General features: G+C 43.5%; 1 protein-coding gene and 1 long non-coding RNA gene across 2 annotated transcripts in view; one reads left to right on the plus strand and one right to left on the minus strand.

Annotated features, from left to right (window-relative positions):
• Window positions 1-21,060, plus strand: part of TENM3 (teneurin transmembrane protein 3) — a 2,200,211-nt gene that overhangs the window by 344,716 nt on the left and 1,834,435 nt on the right. The gene's annotated exons all lie outside the window — the stretch shown is intronic.
• LOC122465726 lies at window positions 7,629-19,210 on the minus strand. Its single transcript, XR_006290749.1, has 3 exons — window positions 19,115-19,210; window positions 16,165-16,376; window positions 7,629-7,698 (listed from the first exon to the last, which is right to left on the minus strand). It is a non-coding gene; the product is annotated as an uncharacterized LOC122465726 (long non-coding RNA).

Raw genomic sequence — 21,060 nt, forward strand, 5'->3', positions numbered from 1 at the left:
GGGCAGCAACACAAACTTGGATCTGGTGAGACATACCACATCACATGGACAGTGGCCTGTTCCTTCCACTGCAAACTCAGGAGGAGCACGAGTCACATAATATTTGCTGGGCATTTAATAACAATGGTTGTTTCCACAGTCCATGTAGTTTCAAGCATGCGTGCGAGATACACTTTGGGACCCATTCAGCCCATTTTTCCCAGAGGAGTAGGGGACAATTGCAAGGGGAAAACAGGATTAGGAGTTGGTGGAGTGCGAACTCCAGGTTTGGCTTGGTGGAAGAAGGTCATGGAGTGCAGAACACAAGCAGGGTAGGGGGGCAAACAGGGAGTGATCCAATGGGATTTCCTATGGGATTACCTGGCATATTTGTATGTGTGTGGGGCGGGTTAACTCTGTGATTTCGGATCCCCTTTTTCGGGAGTAGCACCCACGTAAGATAAAAAAAAATCAATTACCTGTAGGGAGCCTAATGGATTCCCCCCCTAGGTTTGGTTCCCAACAGCACTGCAAGGGAATATCGAGTAATACATCACCTTTCATACCCACGAGGAGGCTCCGTTAACAGTACAATGAACCAGGTGGCCTGGCAAAACATTTGGGTACCTCTTGCAGAAGACGAGACAGAGGGCTCTTCCACTACATTAGCATACCTGGGTATCGAGTGGAACACATGGGCGGGCATATTACAGCTCTCTCCCAATAAAACTATATATTTCTGCTATGACAGCATGGCAGGCCAAACTTCCAGCTCCCATAGGGCTATGAAGTTAGTGAGGGAATTTGTGTCACAGTGTTTGAGCTTTAACATCTCTTTTCCTTCCAAGTATGTGCCCACAGTTGGATGATGGCATAGCGGATGCCCTGTCTCATTGCAGTTCAACAGAGTGCAGGGGCCTGCACCAGGAGCTAGTGACTAAGTCAAGTAGATGCCACTTGTGCTATGGAGCTGTGGCATATGAAGATCCGGGATGCTGGTCACCTATAAGATCCATCAGGAAGGGGCGGGTATTGCAGTACATGGCATTGGCAACCCAGCTGTGGGAGTCATTGACAATCCTTTCATAGTGCAAAGGGCAACTGAGTTCATTTGGGGGAAGGGGAGTTCACCTATCAAACTTGGGGGGTAACATGTTTTTCGGCTGCTATACAAAAGGCCATTGGTAGATGTCTGGGACGCCAACTAGGTGTGTGGGGGAGGCAGCCAAGCTAATTTCTGGCACCTCCTTGAGGCGGATATCCAGTGCAGGTACTCCATAGGGAAGTCAAGTATCAGAGGGGTAGCCATGTTAGTCTGTATCCACAAAAACAACGAGGAGTCCAGTGGCACCTTAAAGAGTAACAGATTTATTTGGGCATAAGCTTTCATGGGTAAAAAACCCACTTCTTCAATCTCAAGAAGTGGGTTTTAGATTGAAGAAGTGGGTTTTTTATCCACGAAAGCTTATGCTCAAATAAATCCGTTACTCTTTAAGGTGCCACCGGACTCTTCATTCTCCTTAGGGAAGGCATCCAGTGACCAGATAAATGGCCTGGTAAAGGACTTAAAAAGGAGGTGCTGGTTAAAGGAACAGAACGGTGTGGAGTTTGGGCCTCCTATGGTTGGAACGGCAGGGAGCCAGCCTCCCTTTCTTATAGCCCACCTTACTCCTCCTACGAGGGGGAGTGGGATGATGGTAAGGTCCTGGTAATGGATTTGCTGGAGGGACCTGGATAGAAAAAGAGGGGGAGCTGGTAAAAGTCCCTCAGGAATGACGAGATCTCGGCAATGGATTTGCTGGAGGACTTGGATGGAAAAGAGGGGAAGCTGGTGGAAGCATAAACTGGGGTTAACGGCACTGTACACTTTTATCTGCCAGTAATCCGAGATATCCAATAGTAAACTTGCAGCCTGATTAATTCCATATCAAGTGTCTCCTGTCCTTCTTTCGGTATAGCTGGACAATGGTCCAATTGAAAAGAATGGCAAGATATGACCCTACCTATCCCATTTGATGCTGGTACATGCCATATCAACAGAGAAGGAGAAACTTAAATTTCTACCATTCATCAGGGACAACTATCTTTATAAATGGGAAACTCCATTCTTCTCCTTAGCTACTCTTGTTTTTCTTTTATTTCGACTCTGTATGCATATTGGTTTCAAATGCACCCATGCTAAGTTCGTGGAATAAGAGGTTCTAAAAGTCACAAGTCAATGAGCAAAAAATATTATGGCAAAATTCCTTCTGGTGTCTCAGAACTAAAAAAAATTCTTCTGGTGTCTCAGAACTAAAAAAAAGTTCTTCTCACATAGAATGCCTGGCAGATCCCGCTCTTTTATACCAAGAGGGCTTTAGGACATCTACTGTCTACAGTTGTGGCAGAGTGTTTTTTATTATTATTTTCTTTAGCACTTTATATTATTTCACTGAGTTTAACCTCTTGGCACCAGAGTTTTCTGATGCCATTTAATAATTGCTAGGACAAAGGGTTTAAGAAAATGGCTGTGAGATGTTACAAGATGTTATACCAATCATGGTCTGAGGCTGTAAGACACATAAGAAAAAATTCAGAAAATACAGCAGGAATAAATGAAAAGCTATGCTTATTTTATGGCACATAATTTAATGGTTTAACTATGCAGTCATTTGAGGTTATTGCATTATTCTACCCATTATAAAAGAAGAGAGTATTTATATTATTGTTCCAAATGCTGTTATCCAGTCAAAGAGATTTAAAGAGACATAATAGTAGACCTATCTTTGACAGTGTTTACTTTTGGCATTCTCAGAAATGAAGATCAAAATTGTTATTGTCAAAGCATCACTTCACATAACTAACTGGTGCTTAATCATACAGGTACTGTGACATCTGAAACAAGCTTTTGTTACTTTGTACTATTGTCAGTATATTGTTTTAAATCTGTTTCATCAGCCTGTTCTTTACAGAAAATAACCAGTGCCTGCATCCCAGTTTTGAATCAAGTGGATAAAAGCACCCCAGTGGCAATATGCTCCTTTATCTCTTATGTATTTTCCATACCACAATATTTTATTTTTCTTCAGTAGTCCTACTATAAACTTTAATATAACAAAACAAATTAAAGCTGAATATGTTTACTTCTATCATTTTCATTACTTGCAATCTTGAGGCTTTATTTTCAGACTGAACTGCACATCTATGACTGCAGTGATGAGTGTATGTGCTTGCACAATTTGGGAATTTGCATATATGCGATGTGCCATTCGTGACTACTCCCTGACATAAAACTGAGCTACACTGTATATTTAAACAGAATACATATTTAAAAAGTTAACATTTGTAAGAGGATACGATTTCTTGAAACATTTATTAGATTTGCTTATTGATGGTAGGAGCTGGGAAGGAAGTCCTAAAACTGTTAGCTTAATGGTTGGCTTAATCTTACATTATCCTTGATTTCTTTTCTATTTCCCTCCCACCCCCGCCCCCCATGAACATACTTGGGAATGGGTTGCTAATACAGTAATCACTATCATTATATCCTGTGAGGTTGATGTTAATTAGTTTTGATTGTGTTATCTCCAGGCATCCAGTACAAAAGAATTGTTCCTCATGATCCCAGCCAGACCCCTTGTTCCCTGACAGTATTGGCTAATAATATCACACCTGGTTTGAGATTTGACCATTGAACTTCCTGTAAAAAGTTCTTAGTAAGATATCATTTTCTTATCCTAAGAAATGCTTGCTGGTAATGTAGTCCACACTATTTCTTTGCACAAACTGACAAATTGTTGTTGTCCAAAATATCACAAACTTCTGCAGTCTTGATCATTGAGCATGTGAGTTTGGCCTTCTTCTCTGTAGACTACACTGGATGTCTGTTTGTTTCCAGGTAGGATATAAGGGGTTGGCTTTGACTTTATAAAGCTCTAAGTGGTTTGGAACATGTTTAATTTAGAATCCACTTCTGTTCCACAATTATGATTTGCAGAGGCATTGTGTAGTCAGCTCCTCTGTTTGTCATTGGGCCTTTTCTCTTCTCCCTTTGCAATCTTTTTGGTGACCACTGGCTTGTAAAAGATCTTTAAGGCTAAACATATGTGCCTTTACTGCTTGAGTTGCAGGTATAATTCTTATTATCTGTAATAGACTGTTATCTTCCTATATGGCCAAGCCACTAGAGGATTAAGACTCTCACTCTCCTAATTGGATTATACTTGTGTGGCTTTACTAGATTGTCTACCTCTCCATTGTGACTTCTCTCTATTCATCCATTCCCACATTTGTACCTGTCTAGGTGACATCTCCTCCTAGACATCCCACCATCAACTTGCGCTTAAAATAATCAAAGACAATCTCTTTATTTTTCTTCCAAGTTTTCTGAGTGACCCTCCCCACCCCCACTTTCTGTTACAGTTGACATCACCATCATCACTCATCTTTGACTCCTCCCTCTCTTTGCCCATTACATCCAGACTGTGTCCAGATCTGGCTACATTTTCCTTAATAGCAGCTCTAGGGTCTAACCTTTTCTCTCTGTCCATATCACTAGCACTTTCATTTAGGCCCTCCTCATTTCATATTTTGATTACAGCAACCTCTTTCTCTCTGTTTTTCCTGACAGCCACATTGTGTCCCTCAACCCATACAAAATCTGCCTGCTTTGATCATTCTCCTAACTAGTTGCTCTTTTCTTTGAATGCTCCCACTGGCTACCCTTTCACGTCAGATTCAAGATTTCAAAAGGGGTACTTGTGGCACCTTAGAGACTAACAAATTTATTTGAGCATAAGCTTTCGTGAGCTATAGCTCACATCTTCCAGGTCCTTCACAGCTCTGCCCCTCCAAGTTCCATATCCTTACCCCCATTCTATCAATGATGTCACCTTTGTATAAATGATGTAGCATACTTCCCGTAACACATGAAATGCTCTCTTTGAGCTAGGCCACTAACCTCTCTTATTCCCTCCTCAAGACCTATTTCTACTGTGGAGTTTACAAGATATCAGACATATAATGACAGCTAAAAATAGCTGATGTTTGTTTGTTTGTTTATAAAAGGCACAAATCTTTTAAAGATTCCAAACCACCAAGTTGTGAAAATATCTAAACTGTGTAACTACTTGGTCTTATAATCAGTACCATTGTTTTCCACTTGATCTTATTGCCAGTATCATGGTCTTCCCTTTTCCTTGCCCCTTCCTGTTTGTTACAGTGTGTGTGTGTGTGTGTGTGTGTGTGTGTGTGTGTGTGTGTGTGTGTGTCCATCCTGTTAGGGGCCATATATTCTTGTGTCCTTTTACAGTATTGAGTTCTGTGTAACCCTGATCCTGACTGAGCACTCCGGCAGCACTACTTTTTGTAGGAGTTTAACAGTGATGTGACTATGAAGTGATTATGCTGACCGTCCCTTCTAGGTCTAAAATAGCCCTAATTGGTTGACTTTCAGGGACACACACCTAAGTTTTATCTATTGTCTGACTCTTTTAGGGGCTAAGAGGTATGAGATAGTTCCCCCAGCAGCAAGCGAGTCAAGATCGACTCTTTCAACAGGTGGCGACCTTGTTGAAAACAGCAGCCAGTCCTCCCCTCAACCCAGCTGGAGGAGGGCCAGGGGGACTACCGGTGCGACTGACGAAGATGGGGCCGGGGGATGACCCCAAAGCCTTCTTAGTAACTTTTGAATGGGTAGCTACGGCCACTCAGTGGCCCCTTGAGCATTGAGCCACTATTCTTGCCCCTTATTTAACGGGACCCGCGCAGGCCGCTTACCGCAATATGGACCCACAGGAGGCACTGCAATATGAGGTTAAGGCCGCCATCCTAGACCAGACAGGCATCAGTCCGGAGACGTACCGACAGAGGTTGTGTCGAGAGAAATATCAGCTCGGGGCCAGACCACGGGCCATAGCCCAGAAGGTCCGTGACCTCTGTTGGAGGTGGCTAGAGCCTGACTGCCATACAGGTTGCCAGGTGGCCGATGCTGTGGCGCTGGAGCAGTTCCTCCGAATCCTTCCCACCTGGGGGAAGCAGTGGGTGCAGCGACACCGGCCCAAGACCCTCGCAGAGGCTATGTCCCTCGTCGAAGACTTCATGGCAGCGGAGCCAGAAGAGCGAGCGGGTCTTAAGACAAGGACTTCAGGAGGGGGAGTCCAACCCCCGGAGGGAGTGGTGCATAAGACCTGCAGGGGAGGTCCCCGTTTGCCCGCACGGCAGTTGGGGTCTCCGACAAACCCCAAGAACCGGGGCCCATTGGCGGGGAGTCAAGCCTACTGCAGGGCACCCTACCCTCGGAGGGGAATCACGATAGGTGCTACCAGTGCGGACAAAGGGGGCATTTCAGGAGAGAGTGCCCCTACATGGACTGTAATTATGGACAGGCCCTGACGGCGGACCGACAAGCCTGGAAAGACTCGGGGTGCAGCCAGACTGTCATTCGCATGGGCCTGGTAGAGGACTCCCTTCCCGCCGGGGCCCCGATACAGTTACAATGTATACATGGGGACGTGAAGGCTTAACCCACCATTTGGGTACAACTGGAGGTCGCCCAACAAGAGGTGCATTGCTTAGTGGGGGTGGCCCCTACATTAGCATACCCCGTGGTCTTGGGTCATGACTGGCCAGGTTTTGCCGGTCTTATGCGGGGGTGGAGCGGATAGCCCGGGAAGGGGAAGAGAGCCCGCTATGGGAGGCATGGGTTGTTGGGCCAACCTGGACCACAAGACCCCTTGGAGGGGACACCGAGAGGGCCCGAAGTAACCGAAGGAAGCCAAATCCCGACCGACGTTCCAACAGGAGAAGAGACAAGGTGGCTGGAGGTTGATGGAGATTTCCTGGAGGAACAGAAAGGGGACTCCAGCCTTAATCGGTCCTGGGAGCAAGCGGTCAGCCGGGATGGAGAGACCCATCCTCAGCAATATTGGCCCCAAGGCCCCCATTTTGAAATCTACAACAACTTATTTTATCGAGTGGCCCAGGAGCCAGAGACACGAGCTGAGGTGCTCCAATTGTTGGTTCCCCAAAGGTTCCGAAGAGCACTGCTCCGCCTGGTCCATGCGGTCCCCTGGGCAGGCATTTGGGGTGAGAAAAAATGTTCCTACAAGTAGCCCAATGGTTTCTCTGGCCCAGCATACACCAAGAGGTCTGGGATTACTGTGCCTCTTGCCTGGAGTGCCAAAAGGCCTGCCCAAAGGGGGTATCTAGGGCCCCTCTGGTGCCTCTACCAGTGATTGGCACCCCTTTTGAACAGATTGGCCTTGACCTGGTGGGGCCCCTGGAGAAAAGTAGCTCGGGGCATAGACACATCCTGGTCATAGTAGACTATGCGACTAGGTATTCAGAGGCAGTACCCTTACGAACAACTACGGCCCCTGTCATCGCCAATGAGCTGTTACTGATATTTTCCCGGGTGAGGTTGTCACGAGAGATACTGACAGACCAGGGGACTAATGTAACCTCCAAACTGATGGCAGAGCTCTGCAGACTACTGAACATCCGGGCCCTGAAGACCTCTGTCTGCCATACCCAGACAGACAGATTGGTAGAACGCTTTAACGGTACCCTGAAGGCGATGCTACGGAAATTCATGGGGGACGACCCCTGTCAGTAGGACAAGTACCTGCCAGCACTCCTCTTCGCTACACGTGAGGTGCCACAAGCTTCCACCGGGTTCTCCCCATTCGAGCTCCTCTACGGGAGACGATCCTGGGGGATTTTGGACCTCTTGAAAGAAACCTGGGAGGAAAAAGAGACCCAGGTCAAAGGTTCGGTCCAGTATATCCTCCATTTGAGGGAACGGCTTCAGGAACTAGACACCCGAGCCAGGGAGAACCTGTTACAAGCACAACACAATCAGCAGATCCAGTACAATCGAGGGACGAAGATGAGGAACTTCAAACCGGGGGACTGAGTTCTGCTGTTGCTGCCCTCCTCCGAGTCTAAATTATTAGCCAAGTGGCAGGAACCGTTCGAGGTGGTTCGGCGGGTGGGGCCCCTTGATTATGAGATCCGGATGTCCGGGCAACGAAGAGACACCGTTTGGCCTTTTTCAGTTTACAGTGATGTCCTTCGGGTTGCATGGTGCCGCGGCTACATTCCAGCGGCTCATAAACCAGGTACTGAGCCCCCACAGTTTGTAAGCCGCAGCATACATTGACGATATTGTTGTTTATAGCCCCAACTGGGGAGACCATATTCAGCACCTAACCAAGGTACTACAAGCCCTGGGGGACACGGGCCTCACGGCAAATCCGGCCAAATACCATTTAGGACAGCGGGAGGTGACTTATTTAGGCTATACAGTAGGGCGAGGGAAATTATGCCCCATGGTAGGTAAGGTACGGGCTTTAAGGAACTACCCCACCCCTAAATCCAAAAAACAGTTACGACAATTCTTAGGGTTGGCAGGGTATTATCGGCGGTTTGTCCCTAATTTCTCGACACTGGCTGCCCCCTTGACGGACCTAACAAAGAAATCCCAGCCCCAGAAGATCCAATGGACAGAGGAATGCGAGAATGCCTTCCTCGCACTCCAAGAACAACTGACCAGGGAGCTGGTGTTAACCCAACCTGACTTTTTGAAGCCTTTCATTCTCCAGACGGACGCGTCTGGAGTAGGTATAGGAGCGGTACTGTCGCAAGAGGTAGAGGGGGAAGACCACCCCATTTTATACCTCAGCCGGAAGCTCTTTCCACTCGAGACGCACTACTCGACCATAGAACGGGAAGCCCTCGCAGTTAAGTGGTCAGTCGAAACACTGCGGTACTACTTGCTGGGGAACCACTTCTTCTTAGTGACTGATCACGCCCACCCCTCCGCTGGATCAACAGCATGAAAGAAACGAATGATCGAATTATGAGGTGGTATTTTTGCCTCCAGCCCTATTCCTTTTTTAGTGCTGCACAGTCCAGGTAAGGCCCATAGAAATGCAGACTTTTTCTCCTGGATGGGAGAAAAGAAGGACGAGGAAGGGGACAGGGCAAGGGAAACCCCTACCATCGTTCTAAGGGGGAGGGTGTGTGACGAGGCGGACGGGCCCCACACTGGGAAGGAGACGGTCAACTCTTCCCTGCTGGCAGAAGAAGCCACGCCCCTGAAGCTCTGCTGGGCATGCTCCAACAGAGAGTCAAGTACAAAAGCCTGCAGAGCTGCTCAGTCAGGGCGGGCGACTGAGGAAGGTGGACACCCAGCGGAGCCTCCAACCCAGGAGCAGGGGCAACTCTTACAGGGAAGAGCTGATGGGCCTGGAAGTGGGACTAGAGACTGGCAGCTGTGGGAACCCCGGGGAGCCCCAGGGGCTGAGGAACCTGAAGGCCCAGATGCCACATGGACTGTTACGTTGGGAGAACTGGTAGGAAGTGACCCAGGAAAGGGAAGGGAGTGGTATCTCCCACCACAATGAGGGCACGTGTTGCAGTAGGATTCCCCACTGCCCCGGGGTGGATCACACCCTCAATGACAGGGTCCTGGGTCGGAGCCCAGTGAAGGAGGGCGGTCCCGGGCTCCCCTACCGGGGGTCTCTAACCCCCCCCCCGAGAGCGTTCTTAAGGGGGAGGGTGTGTAATGGGGTGGCTGTCCCACTCCTATCCTAGATGGGGCTTCAGCAGGCCAGGGAGGCGGTACAGGTGGGCGGCCAATCAGAGAAGGCCTGCTAGGGAGCCAATCAGAGGCTGAGTTAGAGACAGCCAATCAGAGCCAGACTCAGCCATATATAAAGGCTGCCCAGGAAGGGAGTAGGCAGTCTCTCCCTGGTGGTCAAGGGAGGCTGTGGCTGGGTCCTGTGATAAGGGGCTAGACTTAGAGGCTGCAGCTGGCCAGTACAACAGGTACAGATTGGGGACTGCTGATAACACCAAACCCCCAGAAGCGGGTGAGATCAGAGCAGTGGGCACTGCTGGAGGGCAGTGTTCTGAAGAGGATGCTGCTGAGCGGGGAGCAACGAGGGCCCCCAAAGCAGCAGAGTGGATGAAGGGCAAGGCACCATGTGCAAAAGGTGCTCCATGACTGGACAGAGCTAATTCCTGGAGCAACCAGCGGGAAGCGCCAGCGGCGGTGAGTCCTAATCCCATCCCAGATAGATACATGGAGTTCTGTTGGAACAAGGAGATGTATTGTTTAACAGGTTCATGGTTTTTATTTTGTGAGTGGAGGTTGATGTGAGATGGTCAAATTGCCCATTTTTGAAGTATTTTGTGGGTTATCTGTACTAGCATCCAGGCTTTTAGATAAGCACTTCATAAATTGCAGTAAATGAACCTTATGTTCCTCCAGAGCTATATCATGCTGCTGAGAACACTCTAATTAATTCAGATTCCAGTGACATTAGAGATGGCCAAAGAGATGCAAGGAGATTGACATCCTCCATTCTATGTCCTTCCAGTTACATGATTTTGACATCATTGACATCCATCTCTATGGATACTTTTCTGTCCAGGTGCCCCTGAAATGTGGAATTGTATACAATATGTGAGATAACAGGTCAATCTGGTCATGCCTATTTGGAAAGTTAGTGTTATTATAACCTGAAATATATTTTAAGACATTTGAGCTCTTTGATAACTGCGGAGTTTGTTTTTCCTGAACAAATACATGAGAGTTTGTTTACTTCATTGAAAGGAACGCTGTGAGGAAGGGAACATTTGCTATTTGTTGCACTATGATGATTGCACAATGAGATTTGGATGATTTAGGGCACGTTATGGGAAATGAGCACCCAGGTAGATTCCTAAACTCATATTTTGGTGCTGGAATAACGGACTCATTTTCAAAAGTGTTGGGAATCCGGCACTTCCCTTTGAAACTGTTGACAGGTGACAGCAGCTGCTGGATGTATATTTCTATAACAGCTCTGTTACTGATGATGATTTGTATAGTCAATTGTTTGACCACACTTTGGTTTGTTATGAAATATACTCAACAGATCAAATAATCAGTGTCAGTCAGGTTTATTAATATGGTACAGGAACAGATTGTATATGTACCAGTCTCCGAGGAGTTGTCCCATGCAGTGATGTTGAATTCATCATATGCTGAAGGTGTGCTCCCCGAAGTTACACTTTTAAAGCAAGCCATTCTTTCATACCGTACTTGTTTACCAGTAAAAGGTACCATATATGACATTTGAAACTAGATTCAACCAATTAGCTTTTTATCTTGTTTTTTTGGTACCTTGCATATCTCTGATCTTTGTTCTGAACCCACCATGCATTCCAAGTTATGATGCACTCTGATATTGCATGCATTCCAGGTACTAATGGGTTTGAAGATACCTCATGGGCCTGTACTAAGATAAATAGATAGTGATGATAACTCCCTTTCTGTTGCTATAAGGAAACAATTATATGCCCCCAAACTGGCAATTTTCCTATGTACTTAAGCTGAAACTTACCTCAGCTAATGTAAGGTGTTATGGGATACTTACTGTTAGTGAACAGGATTATAACAAAGTTACAGGCTAACTTGGGGTATACCACTGATGTATTAATATTTAATATGTGTACTTAATGCTTAACATATATGTATGCTTGCCAGCATATGTTAGTCAACAATTATGGTACAAGAGGAGCAATACGTTGTAGTGGTCTAGACCTTAATAATAGTTATGACAATGATTACTTTTGAGGCATTAGGCAAATCACTTTTGTTCCACTTTCCTATTTGTAAAATAGGGGTAATATTTATTGGCACCTACCTCACAATTGGTGTTATGAGAATTAATATGTTAATGTTTGGAACCAATTACTCCAGCAGGGTAAAGTAATTTGAATGTTAAAATCAATGGCTTTAAACTATTTAGGAAGGATCAAGTGGGCAAAAGAGGAGTGGGAGTGACTCGATATGTCAAAAGTGGCATTACTTGTTTCTGAGACATTGATAACTTGAAAGAAAATCACCTTGAATGCTTATTGATCAATGTCCTAACAGATAAAGCACAAGACAGGGTACTGGTTGGTGTCTGCTACAGGCCACCATATCACAACACAGAAGAGATGACTGCTTCCTTATGCACCTATGGGAGACTTCAATTTGAGTGACACATGATGGAGGTCTCATGCTGGGAGTACTACACTATCCTTGGAATTTCTAAATATTATAGATGACAATTTTCTAAAGCAAAAACTGTTGCAGTCAACATCGGGGTATTTCATATAAGACCGTGTTCTAACAGATAAATGGAACTGATCACAGAACTACAAGTTAATGGTAGTTTAGCTTAGCTCATGACTTGATCATAAAGTCCAAACCAGTAATATGTATACTTAGGGCTTTAGCAGTTCCAGTTTCACAAATTTGAAAATAATTATGAGACAAATCAGCTGTGACGAAGAATTTCTTCAGAAAAAGACTAACAATAATTCGGAATAATTTAAGAACACATTACAAATGACCAAAAAGCCACAATCCCACAACTGAGGAAGAAGGCTGTGCTGATTCAAAAGCAACCTGGTTTAGAGGGTGATTGAAGGCAGCTGTAAAAAAAAAATATATATATATATATATATATAACAAATGAAAGAAAGGGGAAAATGCCAGTGATGAATATATATATCAGAAGTTAGGAATTGTAGAAAATTGATAATGGAAACCAAGGGACACAAGGATAAATCAATGGCCAGCAGAGTTAAGGACAATAAAGAGGAGTTTTTAAAATACATTAATAACAAAAACAATTCTGACAATGAAATTACTCCATTAGTAGTTGGAAATGATAGAATTATCAATAACAATGCAAAAAGTCATATACATTTTTATTCTGTATTTGGGGAAAAAACACAGATGATGCAGCCTCATCATATGGTGAGGATAACACTCTTTCCATTTCACCACTATCTCTGGAAGATGTTAAACAAAAGCTACTAAAGTAAGACATTTATAAGCCAGCAGATCCAGATAACTTGCATCCAAGAGTTTTAAAAGAGCTGGCTGAGAAACTCACTGGACCACTAATGTTGTTTTTCAGTAAGTCTTTGAGCATTGGAGATGTTCCAGAAGACTGGAACAAAGCTAATGTTGTGCCAATTTAAATAAAGAGTACATGGGATGACCTGGGTAATTATAGGCTTGTCATCCTGATATCAATCTCAGCCAAGATAATGGCGTAGCTAAGACAGGACTCAATTAATAATAGACTATCAGAGGGTAATGTAATTAATGTCAGTCAACATAGCTTTATGGAAAATAGATCCTATCAAACTAACTCAATATCTTTTTTTGATGTTACAAGTTTGGTTGATAAAGGTAATAGTGTTGACATATTTCAGAGTAGCAGCAGTGTTAGTCTGTATTTTCAAAAAGAAAAGGAGTACTTGTGGCACCTTAAAGACTAACACATTTTTCTGAGCATAAGCTTTCGTGAGCTACAGATCACTTCATCGGATGCATTGACATAATATACTATTAGACTCCTGTAAGGCATTTGACATGGTGCCACATGACATTTTGATAAAAAAAACTACAACCTGGAACAGTATAAAATTAACATGGCACACATTAAATGGATTAAAAACTAGCTAACTGATAGGTTTCAAAATGTAATTGCAGATGGGGAATTGTCATTGACCGCATCTCTTGCCTCTGGGGTCCCACGTGGATCACGTTGGTCCTGTACTATTTAACATCTTTATCAATGACCTGGAAGAAAACTGATAATGTTTTCAAATGATCCAAAAATTGGTGGAGTGGTAAATAATGAAGAGAACAGGTTACTGATTCAGAGCAATCTAGATTGCTTTTGCCCAGTTTACCAAGCAAACTGTTTTAATATGGCCAAATGTAAATGTATACATCGGAAAATAAAAAAAAAATATAGGCCATCCTTACAGAATGGGGGACTCGATCCTGGGAAGCAGTGGCTCTGAATAAGATTTGTGGATTGTGATGGATAATCATCTGAATGTGAGCTCTCAGTGTGACGCTGTGGCCAAAAGAGTTAATGTGATCCTGAGATGCGTAAAGGTGGAAGAAGAAGTAAGGAGGTTACTTTACCTCTGCATTTGGCTCTGGTGTCACTGCTGTTGGAAGACTGTGTACAGTTCTACAGTTCAGAATTCAAGAAGGATGTTGATAAATTAGAGAGGGTTTTAGAGAAGAGCCACAAAAATGATTAAAGTATAAGAGAACATGTCTTTTAGTGATAGACTGAAGGAGCTCAATCCATTTAGCTTAACAAAGAGAAGATTAAGGGGTGATTTGATTAGTCTACAAATACCTACATGGGAAAAATATTTAATAAACGGCTCTTCAGTCTAACAGACAAAGGAACAATATGATCCAATGTCTGCACATTGAAACTATACAAATTCAGATTGGAAATAAAGTGTAAATTTTTAACAGTGAAAATAATTAACCATTAGAACAACTTTCCAACAGTTATGACGGATTCTCCATCAAGACTGGATTTTTTTTCTAAAAGATATGGTCTAGGAATTATTTGGGGGAAAGTGCTACGGTCTGTGCTATTCAGGAATTTAGACTAGATGATCACAATGGTCCCTTCTGGCCTTTGAATCTATTAATCTAAGACCTGCTTCCTTGGCTTCAGAACCAACTCATGGATTTGCTCCCCAAAACTCAGAGCGATTCAAACCTCCCCCTATCTATGACTTCCCTTAATGAACCACAACTGAAAGATCTTTCCTCCATGCCTCGTAATTAAGGTAATTGTTATGGGTCAAGTGCTCTTCACTCCGTTAATGAAGGGGGAATTTTAACTCTTTCACTGTCCAGCTAGGGATAGGAGTGGCTATATTCTGTCACTGCTTGTAAAGTATTTGAAAGAAAAGTGATATATAAGAACTAAGTATTATAAGGGTGATAATAAAGAAGAGAAAAATTTTGGTAAAACTAGAGAAAATTTTCCTCTAAAATTATTCAGTATGACACGTTAATTCTATGTCATTTAGCAAATGGTGTATTACACAATATTTCTTTAGTAGTATTATTTCTGCAACACTGATTTTTACTCTTAATCTCTGCATCTTTTGTTTCAGTGGATGTAATATTTTGAGTCTCAAGCCCTAGGTTTCTGACCAAGGAACCACTATAGGCCACATAAATAGTCTCAGCAACTACAGCTACCATTAAAACAAGTTTCAAGATTCTATTAAAGGTACCACTGAGTAAAATGGTATTTGACTTCTGAATCTGCTCCTGTTTTATCTGTGGTGTAGGCTTTAGTCTTAAACTCCACTTTTCCTCTTTTCTCTATCTCCTTCATCCTCTTGTTTGCTTTCTTCATGGAGGGAAGCAGCCTTATTTTATGGCTTACACCTGAAACCCTGTTTCAGGCATGAACCCAATCATGATGTCTTAATGCTACTGTTTATGTACAAATACAAATGGCATAAGTGTACATGTGTGCGAGAGATTTCCACCCTTTATTTCTCTGCCACCAACTTAGCACCTGAGCTGCTGTTCATATTTTTCTGTCCTTGTTTAACCATACATTTTGAAATCATGTATATTTTTGTAAGTATTGTTATCCCTTTTGGCCTAATTAGTTGACATACGTTTGGAGCCCTGAGGGTTGTTTTCACTAGGAGAAGAAGTTGATGTTGGAGACTGGTATCTTTGATGCAATCCTGTTTCCCCAACAATAATGTACAACATCCTGTTTCCCAGAACACCGGTGGAATCAAATAGCAGAACATAGTTGCTTCACAGTTTCAACCCCAATACAGCAAGCACTCAGACCAAAAGCTGTCATTTTAGGGTTTCTCATGGCCATGTTTTAAGTGCATGTTCAGGTTGGGTCTGTCTTTCTGATCCTTCATTGTGTCTTTCTGTGGTGTTTCTCCTGCTTCTCTCTCTAACCCACCCATCCACTTCTTTACTAAAACCTATATCCAGCCAAACCCCCAATGCCCACATAGTTCAAATTCCTGAAGGGTCTCACCCTTGCCTTTGTTTTAAGCACCCTCTCCTGAGATCACACAGCACACTGCCCACCACCCTGGAATCAGTGCTGATCCCTCAAGCTTCCCCTGTAGCTTAAACACACCATCTCCCAGAATACAAGTGACTGTGAGCTTTCTGGCTTATAGTTCAGTCTCTCAGGGGACATGTGATAAGGTATAGCACATAATGTAAACCTTACAAAGGAATTATATACAGCATTATATTTTCTTTAATTGCATGAGAAATATAAAGATATATGCAAAAATAATAAACCATTCATGTATTTCCCGCCTCAGTTTCCTCACCATTCCAAAGCATTCTTTGAGCTGGGTCCAGAATTGTCTGTTGCAGTACATGGCTTGGGCTCTGCAAAATGGAGCCTTCTCTCCCAGCACATCTCTTCTGACTTCGGCTGCTCTGTCCCCTTCTTCTCTTCTGTCCAAAGTTCCTGCCTCTCTCTCTCTCTGTCTTTTTCATCTTGCTTGGGGAGTTTCCACTCTCTTCACTTCCTCCTTCCCTTCAGATGAGAGAAAAGAATATCTTATTCCCACTCCAGCCAAGCTTCTTAGCATATCTATGGTCTGGTCAAAACACAGTTGTAGAAGTTAAGTACTTTTGATTGTCCTCAGTTTGATGAGAACCTGTTGCATGTCCTGACAGCAATGGTGGATACACAGACAGAGGCATTTGTGATACAGCAATTTCATAATAACTGGAATACACAAGTTGTACAGATACTCCCCATACTTGTCACACATGCCTGACTCTGGGGTGGAGGCCTCTTATTGATTGTTAAAGGGACTTAGCTGTTTTTTACAGATATCTTAAATGAAGGATGACAGTTACACCCACCAGCTTCAATGATGTTTCAGCCAATCCATGGCAGTATTAAAGCACTGCGTGTGTGCCAAGAAAAATACATTCACATTTTTCCTTTAGCATGTGAACCATAACAGTTAAATTCCTGTAACATGGCTGAAGAACAGGGCGTAACAAAATTGGTTCCTGAATATGTTGTCCTCAGGGGGAATGGGAAGCTTGGCATATACACAGTTTCTAAGATAACGTGTTCTGGGGTACTCCTTGTCCCTTGCCTCTTCTCCTTAGCGCTTTCTCAAAAAACAAACAAACAAAAAACCCCAGAACAAGCAGAATAAAGTACACATATACACAGTAGGTGGGAAGCGTAATTCCCAGCATGGGAAGACATGCTGCTTGAGCTAGTGCCTAAAAATAGCATTGTGGCTGCTACGGCACAGCCAGCTGCTTGGACCAGTGACCAGAGTACAGTCCTGCCCAATCCCCCCAGGCATGTACTTGGGCAGCTTAGTGGCAACACTGCAGTATTTTTAGGTACTAGTTTCAGCAGAACTAGCACATGCATATCTACATGACCTGGGAAATAGAGTGCCTAGTTGCTGTGTAAATGTGCCCTAAACCATACCTCCATTCTTCTCCTATAACAAGTGAAATTTAACTATAATTAACTAGAGGGTCGTACACTTTGTTGATTAAGTACACCGAGCTGCCAGGGATGGAACACAGCCTCTGTCCCAGAACCTGTACCAATTTTAGAATACCTTGCCACTAAATCTAGATGTTGTTGTGAAGTTTTATCCTTTTCATAGCAACAATTTCCCCTTGACAGTGCCCATATGGTGCTGCAAGCACTGAACCGTAGCATTGTGACATCCAAGGTAACTCAGCCAGTCATCACTCACTCTCTCAAGTAAACGTAACCCTAAAACAACTGTGCTGCCTGCCATTGTTATCTCTCTCTTCGACAGTGTCCGCTTGGTGCTGCAGGTCGAGTCCTCTGCCTGCAATATCAAATGGACACTGTTTAGATTAACTAAAACAATTTTGACGGGGCAAAGAAATTATCTTGGCTGAGCCAGGTGTAGTTTGGAGGGGAAATGCAAATGTCTAACATCACTCCTACTCAGCCAATATAGCTCCTGATTTGAAGCAGCTCCTGCTATTCCTGTCCTGAACCCCCCAGGCCTTGCAATTCCATCAAAACATATCAGTCTTGACCTGTAATATTATTTGTTGTCTAATTTCAACAAATGGGATTGAAGTATACAAATGTATCGGAGGGAATGAGTGACTGTCTGAGTTGCCTGTGTCATGATTAGGGTCCTAACAAATTTGAGGTCCATTCTGGTCAATTTCATGCCCAGAAGGTTTTAAAATTGGTCAATTTCAGATGTTTATATCTAAAATGTCACAGTGTTGTAACTTGGGAGTCTGAACCCAAAAGGGGATAATGGGGGGGTGGTGTGTCGTCACAGGATTGCCACCCTCACTTCTGTGCAGGCTTCAGAGCTGCAGCAGAAGGAGGTTCCCAGAGGTAAAGGTAGGTTCGATCTCCCCCATGCTGCTGGGAGGACCCCAGCCAGATCCTAGCGGCTAGCCCCAGTCAATGGTGGATTAACACAGGGGCCCAGAGGACCCATGCCCAGGGGCCCCAGCCAATTTGGGGACCCCCTGGAAAATGGGCACCCTGATCCTGGGCACCCCAAGCACTGGCAGAAGCCACAGGTGGCAGAAGCCCCAAACGCAGCTCTCGGGCTGGTGCAGCGCAGAAGAGAGGGTGTACTCCTGTCCCTGCCCAGCCCTGCCTGGACAAGCAGCTAGGAGCTCCTGGCTGGGGACTCCCAGCAGCAGAGGGAGATCAGATTTCATGGTAAAGGGCTTATTCCATGGTCCATGATATGTTTTTCACAGCCATGAAATTGGTAGGGCCTTGTCATGATGCTCCCCTGCTTGAAGCATTTAATGGGCACTGTCTGGAAATCAAGTTTCTCTGGTGTTTTGGTTTTCCAATTGTCACAAAAATCAACAGGGTTTTTCCCATGGCTGCCTAGAACATTACCTGAGATTTTTGTGTTACTGTCAGTCAAGCAGAGAAATGCAATTGAATTGAATTTTAGGCCTCACTTCGCCCAGCCAAATGACCTTTTTTTGCCAAACATTTGTTAGAACAGTAGAAAACTGATGTAGATTGGTCTGTCTGAAAAATTTAACTATTGCCACAGGTAGAAAAATAACATAACATCACTACTTGCAATATTCACTAGTGTTTTGTACAGTAAATACAGTGATGAACAGAGAAATCTGAGAAATCTTAACTAAGGCAAAATTGGTCCATTTTTAAGGACCTGTATATGGTCGCTTCTTTCCTTCATGCACACAAACACAACCAAAATATTCTTTGTAAATGGAATGCCACTATAGATTTACAGCACATACCTTGATATTCTTCTGGGGAGAGCTGGCAAGGGCCTCTTTTCACCCCTTCATAATATAGGGATACTCTTGTACCCTGGATATGTCTCTGTGTGTGTCAGGGCTTGTAACCGCATATGATCCTTTTCTAAGTAACAACTTCACTGTTGCTACCAACAGTGCAGTGATGTATCACAGTTACAAAGTTTACTGATTTAAATAAGCTGCCTTCTTCCTCTGTATAATTGTATTTGTGAGTCTGAGTGTAAGAGTCAGACTCAAATAGATATATCACGAGTATTGTTTGACCCACCTCTATTTCCACTTCGTCTACTGAGTAGCGTAAATGTCACTTTGTCAAAAAAAAAAATCTAACATTTTATATAGCAGCATTCACCCAAGAGTATAATGTATACCATTTAATAATGCACAGAAACACTGCAAAAACTTAGGACAGGAAATGATGAATTTATTCAATTGAAAGTGCACTGTTAGTTTAATGAAGCAGAAGGTAATTACTTGATTTGGAATTTAACCAAATTTCTGGGATTAACAATTTGCAGAATTCCAAACTAAAGTCCAGAAGTTGCTAGGATCTTAATTTTATTTCTCATCAACATAATGCCCCCTATTCTTTTGTCATGCTGGGGCTCTGGGTCTGCATTCACCATCTCTGCTTCCTGCAGAGGTCTCAAATGCAATTACAGACTCTGGCTGACTCTTTTTATAGCCTGCAACAATAGGAAGGGTCAGGGCAAAAAGCAGTAAGTTCCTAAGCTGCTTGAGGGTCTCTTGTATTCAGTATTGGCTCCAATATTAGCTTAATTAAAGGGAGAATGTCAAGATTTTTAGAGGCACTTTTCAGTTTCTTATAAAATACTGTTTCTTTTAAACCTGAAGTAGAATTGGATGTTCTTGACCTTGCATCCTGGAAACAGCAAAGTTTCTGTCACACTCACACCTGGTGCCCACTATTTTGGTCTCACTCCTGAAGGAGCAAATACCTCACAACAACACCTGAAGAGTTAAATCTTTATTTTAATTTTTATTCATTCTTTGAGCAGGTCTTGTTTACAATAGAGAAATGTATTGTGCTAAATAACTTTTGTTCTACCTCAAATTATTGTAAGATACCTCTCCAGCACATGCAAAAGTTCTCCAAATAATTGAACAGGGGGACTAAGCTTGGAGTAGACATTGCTTTGGCAATGCTTTGGTATTTAAATATCAATACTTGCTGTATCATTCATTCAGTACCAGTGCAAACCCAACTAGCAAAAGTGGCTCAACCAGTCTTCCCACTAATATCCCACAATGCACTGGTTCCTTGCAAAATCTCCCAGAATATATTGACTGTGTGAGCTGTGTTAGGAACTGTGGCATAAGGTACGCAGGAGGTAGGACAGTGCTGGTATGGATGCAGAGCAGATTCATAAAGGCTCTGAACAAAGTTCAGCACAGGTAGTGTGGATGCTCTGGGACATTTCTACTGAAGCGGATTCAGTGTAACTGATTCCAGTTACAAACTCTTTGTTTTCTAGTGCAGGGAAGGCCTCCTGAGATGTATAGCCAAATGGTAACAAAACATTTTGGTGGGGATTTCAAAAGTGCTCAGCATTGGCAAAACTCCCATTTATTTTAAGGGGAACTGATATTGACCAACAATGAGCCCCTTTGAATATCTTACTCTCAAAGTTTAAAACACTGGCACAAGAGTCTTTCTCTCAGACATCATTTTGAATTCTTTCCATTTTTGTAACCTGAGCATAGACCTAGGCAAACTGGCACACAGATTTGAAGTTAAAAAACCAAAAAAACCAGGTGCATTTAAGGAAGAAATTAAAGATGACTGGCAAAATCCTGTTGTCTCATGATATTGTCACGCTTTAAAATGATGGATGGCGTAAAGTAAAGTTGTTTTGTTCAAATGGTGAAAGTCTTCTAAATTCTAAAATCTCTTTAAATCTGTC

Source organism: Chelonia mydas, chromosome 4 (genome assembly GCF_015237465.2).
Source record: "Chelonia mydas isolate rCheMyd1 chromosome 4, rCheMyd1.pri.v2, whole genome shotgun sequence".
Classification (NCBI taxonomy): Eukaryota; Metazoa; Chordata; order Testudines; family Cheloniidae; genus Chelonia; species Chelonia mydas.